We start from the raw sequence: 6,987 nt of genomic DNA, 5'->3' as shown, positions 1-6,987 counted from the left end.
GATAAAACTTGAGAGACCCGACAGGGCACAGGACTCTCTCTGGCTCCTGCCACTAACTTGTGCCATCCTTGCTTCCAAGCTCCTGGCCCAAGGGACAAAACAGGTTTCCATTCTTAGGCCACAACGGAAGGCTTAGAGAGCACACCGCCTTGTGTTCTCCAAAGCCAAAACTGTGACGATGGCTTAAAATCTCACTAACCCTCTTTGTCGTATCTAGGGTGGTTAGAAGAAGGCCTTCCTGATCACATGCAAGAAGTTAAACAGGTAGGAGAGGTTCGAATGCTTTGACATCAAGAACTTCAGACTACGTCTAAGTTCCATATTGAAAGCTTCGATATGGACATGCACAGTCAGTCCGTCTGTACTAAAGTCAGGTGACCGACCAGTTGACCAGTCAGACGAATCAAGGACAGCAAGGCTGTACCCTGAAGACCATAAGTACTATTCTTCGCTGAAGGATGAGTGTCTGGACTGCCTGGGCGATTCAATCTAAGCAAACCTTGGGGGTGTATCAACGCAACCAACGTCGTCAGCGAATCAACTCCTGACTCGAGCTTCTGGTGCCAGGAGAAAGGAGCGAGGAGCAAAAAGGCGATTCAGTCCGAAGCAAGAATGCCTGACAGTCCAACCTGGTCTCATGTTACACGATCATCGGGGGTGTATAAACGCAACCGACTTCGTCAACAAGAAACTCAGGGCTACTATATGTCGCCTGATCTCGCACGAGTGTCTGACTCCGAGAAAACAGGTGAGACAAAAAGTAGATGGTGAGCGAGATTCGAGATTCCACAGAACTCAAAGATCGTGAAGGGCTTTTGTTGTTTGACAGACGCAAATCTCTGAGCCCAAAGGCCGTCAACAACATTATTTGCGTAGTATTCTTTAACAGTTGTGACTGCCAGCTTATCCCATTCTTCAGACGGAAATGGAAGACGGTAATCTTATTCCTGTCACATCTCGATAGCCTGAACGTAGTCAGACTCAGAGTGGAGAGGTTATAGGTACCTTTCGAGTTAAGAGTAGACCGACTCTCTCGGAAAAGGTCTTGGAAAGTGAAACTAGGAAGTATGTGACCTCTGTGAATCCAGGATCCTGAAGGCCAACATGGGCGATCAGCGTCATTGTCGCTCCTGTGACGTCATAAATTCCTCTTATTACATTTCCTAAACGATTGAAAAAGGGGAAAAAAGAGACTAAACATCCATCCCCGTTTCAATATCATAGGATGGCATTTAATGGTACCGATCCCGGATTGAGAATAAGGGAGCAGAGAAGAAGAAGCTCTTCGTCCTCAAACATATCGAAGAGAAGAATGAAAGGGCGTCCCTAAAGTCTCCACAACTCTCAACTTACTTCTAAATAAATATTCCACTCGGAAGTCAATAGTTGCTGCCGTCCGATCGAGACGATTCGTACGGACTTTTGCAATCCTGTAACGAACCTCTAGAGGATCGTTACATTCTACGCCTGTTGTTATAATAGGCTCTTTCTCGTAAACTCGAACAGGGACCGAGAGAAGATACTTCTTAAGATATGAGAGAGCTGTGGAATATCAGAGTTGATCTGGACCACTGGTTCCCAAAAACTCGTTTCGAGGACTGGAGGGACTACCGAATCGCTTTACTTCTTTCAGATTAAGATCCAGGACATTTGAAACCCTATCCAGATGTCCGGCACCTTCTTTCTATCACCTCAGGTGATAGACGCACTGAGAGATGTTCAGAATCATTCCTAGATCTTGAATAATATTTCAGTTTCCCGGTAGGAAAAAACTGTGATCTTAATTGCAGTCTATTCAGGGAAACAAACTTCTTCAGGAAGGAAATGGTCCCCAGCAAGCTCATCCATTCCCTCCCCGAGTATGCTTACTTCCCTAATAAGGCTGCGCTTTGCCTAAGCAGGAGAGCATATAAAAGTGCAATGTTGCGGTAGACTCGTAGTTCTATACCGTGCGGTAACGAGCACCGAAAGGATTAAGAGATAACTCTGTTGAACATAGTAAGGCAAAACGAATGCAACGTTTATTCATTCACGTAAGAAATCCCTTCAATCTTAGGCTAAAGTCCGTGATTGTAGGGCAGAGATACAGTTAGTCAGTCAATCCCGCAGGAGAGACGTAACCACCAGCACAGAGATACGGTTAGTCAGTCAATCCCGCAAGAGAGAGAGACGTAACCTACTGAGCATGACAGCGCACGATCTGTTACTGGTGGCTCGGTTGGACTGGAGGGAGGACAGACACAGCGTGACAGCAGCAGCCAGCAGCTTACGAATGTCGTCTCTTAACTTTATGTCTGGGTTGCCAGCTACCCTATTCTACGAAGAAATAGGTCCGTTTTTTTTATTTTTTTGAGCAGATAGACTCTCAAGCTGGTATATTTAAGCGAAACAGAAAACGCTAAATATATAGCTGCGTTTGTGTCGTCAGAACACTACCATACAACTGTAAAAGATAAATCGGAAAACTCCTGGAAGGCTGCAGGGAGTAACGATTAAATGTCCTTAAAATAGACAATAGACCTCTCGGTTGCCATCCGAAGAGGTAACTACAGCAAGCGTATATGACTTGAACCAACCAGAAATAAAATAACGCAAGGCAAAATGATATTGTTATGATACAATAAAGTTTGTTCATACTTACCTGGCAGATATATATATAGCTGAATTCGGAAATACAGCTACATACATATCTGACAGGCAAGTTTCATGAACAAAACTTAAGAGAATCGAAGCAGTCAGCTCAAGCTTCTTATGTTATTGGACATAAGCGTTCATTGACGTAGTCTACAAGTCTATTTCTTGTACGAGTCTGCGAATGACGAATGAGAGCTCTTCCGAATCTTGTCAATAAGAGCTTATTCGCTTACGCAATATCAAGTTAATGAGATGTTTGTCAATGAGAACTAACCCATTTACGGGACAAAGAGATATTTGTCAATGAGGGGATACCCACTTACTTGACAAAAACGATAGTATATTGTCAATGGGGGAAAGTCACTGAATTGACAAAACATAATCCAGGAAGTCGAGTTTCATTTTATTTTTCCGATTTCCCGTTCTCAAAGAAGGAAGGGGCAAGAATCCTGTTAAGAGACTAGGCTTACGGCAGGTAGAACGACGATGTTCAATTCGGCAGCGTAGTCCGACTAGAAACTAACAAAACCTATCATCTGAAAAACCCTTTCTTTAGATGGGCTAAAAAGCTTGCAAAATTATCCTGGAAGAGGAAGAAATTCTCCAACCAGCTTCCTCTCCGTATCACAACTAAAGCCTGCTAAAGCTTAAAATTTATTGCAGTATGGCAAAAGAAGTCCTATCTTGCGCTTTCCTGAAGAGCGTCCTTTGATGAGTACCTTTGCAAGAATCCTACTGAACATTGCCGAGAGTCCTGACGTGCAGGACATCGAGCCTTTACCTAACCCGTAACTGCCTTATCGCAAAGTCTTGACTGCGGTAGAGAAAACGAGATCTTCCCTAGAGCTTTCCTTAACTCCATCCACCTTTGCGAAAAGCAATATAATATTGACAGAGACCTCTTGAATTCATGAAACCCGAGGTCTTGCTGGGTTTCGAAGACGAAGTTGTCTGTTCACTTTAAGCTTCCTCCGAAGCACTGCTTACTTCACATTCTTTGCATGTGAGGTATAAGGTATCACCGAAGGTAGAGGTAAAAATTCTTGAGGCCCAAATCGTAAACAAGAGCTTGAAGAGTTCAATAGAAACGTTCAGCCAGGCGACACACCTGGCGTGCGCTGGCGCACGCGCTCGGCGTCTCCACTGGCGAGCAGCGAGCACGCTCGGCGTCCACGGCGCGCGCGGAGTGCGCTCGGTATCCACTGGTGTGCGCTCGGCGTCACTGGTGCGCGCTTGGCGTGCACCCGCGCGCGCCTGGCGTCCATCCGAACGTCCCGTCCAAGCCGAGCGTCAAAAGAAGCGTGCAGAAAAGCGTCACGCTCCTGACAGGCGTCAAAACAAGCGAGATACATCTCGAGAGAAATCGACTGCACGAAACAGTCTCAGGAGAAGGGTTGATCGTGTGAGAATACGAGGGGCGACTGGCGAGGAACGCCTTCCTTCTTATTTCTCACAGTAACAAAGCTCGGACGTCCGCTCTCAAAAGCGTCCTGCTACTAAGACTTCTATTTCATATTTCTCGGTGGAAAGACGTACACGTGATCAGGCGACGTTCGCCTTCTTACTTCTCAACTGGAACGCATAACGAGAGAGATAGGACGTGAAGCGTCCTCTTCTATAAAGCTTCTATCTAGGAGGAGCGAGTCCTTCCGAAAGCTCCAACCCCTGCGCGGGGAGGACGCTTCGGAGGACGAGAAGCAATCCTTCAGATTCGTGCCACGTGCACGCAACTTAGGCAGTCTGGGGATTTTCATCAGAAACTGCCGAAGGCACACCAGATCGGTGGGGGTTCCTCGTAACCCTCCTTCGGCTTTCGACATGCTCTCTCTCCGGGTCCTGGGAGTCAAGGCAGAGGTCCCCGGCCTAGAGGCGAAATAAGGCCGATTGATGTTTTTCACCCTGCCACTACACAAGGGGCAACTGTCACTGCACTTCGCCACTTCGCTATTGCTCTCTAAAGCAAGCACTTTCGATTCTAAGATACGAATCGAAAGAGTATTAGAGAAAGGGCAATAACCTCTACAGGACACTGTTTAGGGCCCGAAGGCAACATTACAGGGTATGAGAAACAATAACAGAAGTAGCACTCTTCACAACAATGAAGGAGAGCGATCACCTCTCGCAGACATATTCATAGCCCGTAGGCCATACTACAGGGTTAGGCAAAAAAAAGTCTACAGGAAGGTTAGCAGGTTCACTACCCTGACTTTTGTTTACTGATTAATTGCGTACATACGAATCATACGTTTTCCTTACGGAATTAGACATGTTTACGGATTAATTGCGTACATACGAATCATACGTCTTCCTTACGGAATTAGACAAAGTCTCACACTCCTTACATGACAAATCTCAACAAAGAAGCAAGACTCATACCCCTCGTGCATACCAAGTGCGGATCTACCGAAGCTTTCGGTAGCCACACCCTATCTTTGCAGACAACACCCTCTGAAACTAGCCTAACTAGATTCAGATATCTTATGCAAAAATGAATCAAATTCAAATCAATTTAAGATAGCGTATGTCTAGCCACAAATCCAAGTAAATAAATTAAAAGACAATTAGGATACTTAGCGGCAATGAAGTTTCCAAAATCTAAGACGGAGGTACTGGAAACAGGTGTTTCCAGCACCGGCGACAGAAAAATTATGAATAGAAAATGGGAATGGTTCCTTGATACCCGCCTCCCAGCGGCGGGAATGGGTACTAACCACTGGCCGACCACTGCATGTGTCGGAAGTTTTTTAAAATTCTGTCGGACTTCAGAAAATACAGCTATATATATATCTGACAGGTAAGTTTCATGAACAAAACGCTAATTTCACTTATTTCCCCGGTTTTGTGTAAGTCTTATACGCCAGTTTGGAGGGTAAACACATACCTGTTGGCAACACAGATAAACAATTGAAGAGCGCAAAGAACGCCGGAGGTACTGTTCACAAGCAAATCTGTTGATATTTGAGTCAGGAATCTATTTAATTTTTCAACAACGATATTTTCTAATTAATAATCATGAATATGTAAAAATATTTATGCAATTCATGACCTTATACTGCTGTTTAACTATTTATTTAAATAATTATCTAGTGCATCTTCTTCTTATAATAAAATCGTAGTTCCCTTGGATAAGTAGTGGTTGGAAGTCGGTTTTTACGATTGTTGTGATGAAAGTGCCCCAGCGTCTATGGGTACAAGTGGTGTGCAGATTTAGCACAGGAAATGGGAAGTTTGTTGACACAAGCAACTCCGCAAACATCGAGATGGCATCAATCTTCTAAACATTTTCAGTTGTAAGTAAAAATTTCGAAAGGGTCATGGGGTAGTGTGCTCTGCGTTTGGTCACACTTTTCATTACCCTCTGTTTAATCTTAAAATATGGCCTTAATTTCTAGCTTTGGAGAAAATACTTACTTCAAAAGTAGAGTAGTCTCGAGCTGTTCCTCTCACCACCAACAACTCATGACTGATGACCATCTCCGGTGTCAGGACGTGTTAAAGTAATTTTTCGGTGGGTGGCCACAAACGCGGTAGTCAGTGGGTTGGCCAGTCCAGTCGGTTGTTTACCCTATAGGTACTAGGCTTAGCTGTCACTACCTAGTATCAGGCTAGTAGTATAGGTAGTACTACCACAGTGGACCCCCCCTATTCGCGTTCTCCAGATTCGCGCACTCACACATTCGCGGATTTCTCTGGGGAACGTTTCCCCGCATTATTCGCGGAAAATTCGCGGTATTTTTCTATGAGAAATATCCCCAAATTCCTGGTTTTTTTGATGAATTTCATCATAAAATGCACTTTTTGTGATAAAACTATTAAAAAAACCAAGTATGAAAATTTTTAGTGGTTTTTCTTGAGTTTTAACTAACAAAATAGGCTGTTTTTAGCATTTTCATAGGGGTTCCAAACATTTGCGGGTTCTAACTATTCACGGGGGGGTCTGGTACGCATCCCCCGCGAATACGGGGGGACCACTGTAGTTATTTCTAAACCTCATATCGTTTAAGGCGTTGGTTCCTCCTACTCAGCCAATTGTACTTCGTTGGAAGTGACCGAGTTTATCCCTTAGGAGCAATCCTAGTATTTTGGTTTGATCCTACTCTCCAGTACACCATCCATGGTAAATCGCATTAGGATATTTGGACTTAAAGATATGGCTAGATAAATAGAAAGAGTGCAAAATATCCTCATAAATTGTAACAAGACATTTGCATAATTTCATTGACAATTATTGAATAATTTCATTTGCAATTCGAGCTGTGTTGTTTCGAGGAAAATAAAGTTAAACCCTCTTTTTGATTAGAAGATAATCACTACCTCCTTTTACAAATATGTATAGCTTATACAAATATCCAG

The sequence above is a fragment of the Macrobrachium nipponense genome, chromosome 28 (genome assembly GCF_015104395.2).
Source record: "Macrobrachium nipponense isolate FS-2020 chromosome 28, ASM1510439v2, whole genome shotgun sequence".
Taxonomy (NCBI): Eukaryota; Metazoa; Arthropoda; class Malacostraca; order Decapoda; family Palaemonidae; genus Macrobrachium; species Macrobrachium nipponense.
Note: the sequence above shows the minus strand (reverse complement) of the source record.